The following is a 917-nucleotide window of genomic DNA, read 5'->3' on the forward strand; positions in this document are numbered from 1 at the left end:
GAATTTCCTTCTCTCCTTTTTTTAAAAGATTTTACTTTAAAGTAATCTCTACACCCAACATGGGGTTCGAATTCACAACCCAAAGATCAAGAGCCAGGCACCCCTTAAGGTTTTTTAGTATTTTGTTAGGTACACACATATATACACTGCATTTTATTTATCCATCCATCAATAGATACTTGGGTTGCTTCTACCTTTTTGGCTATTGTGAATAATGCCGCTATGAACATGGGTACATTTCCCTTCTCTTTGATAATCCTTATATAGCGTTTTGATCCTCATTCTACAGGTATGGTTCTTAACCATGTCAGGCCTAGCACTTCCTTTCATCCAAAAATGAAGTTTGAAAATAGGGGTGATTGGGTGGCTCAGTTGGCTAAGCGTCTGACTCTTGATTTCAGCTCAGGTCATGACCTCAGGGTCGTGAGATCGGGGCCCACGTGGGCCTCCACACTGGGCATTGAACCTGCTTAAGATTCTCTCTCCTCCCTCTGCCTTTCCTGCACCCCTCCAAATAAATAAATAAATAAAGTTTACCTACTGCATAGTTTGAGGAAGATCAATATAATGAAATAATATATATTTTTATTGTGAGTAAATACCTGGGAATGATCACACAGGGAATATAATGAAATAATCCAATGTTTGCATGTTGCACATGGTGGCCACCATAGCTGAGCCTGAATTTCCCTTAGACTGCATGGCAGACTCGTCTATCCAACTTTCCTTCTCTCCTTCCTTCATCTGGGTCAGACTTGCATTGCCTTCTGACAGCTGTCCTGGGGTGCAGTTCCCTCCACCCTTTTTTCTCTCACATTGCTACTCCCTGCATAAAATCCTTGTATGTTTTCTTCCATCTCAGCATCTGCTGCTTAGTGGATTTGGACTAACACTGTAACAAACAACCACAAAACTTT

This window comes from Martes martes (assembly GCF_963455335.1).
Source record: "Martes martes genome assembly, chromosome: 9".
Classification (NCBI taxonomy): domain Eukaryota; kingdom Metazoa; phylum Chordata; class Mammalia; order Carnivora; family Mustelidae; genus Martes; species Martes martes.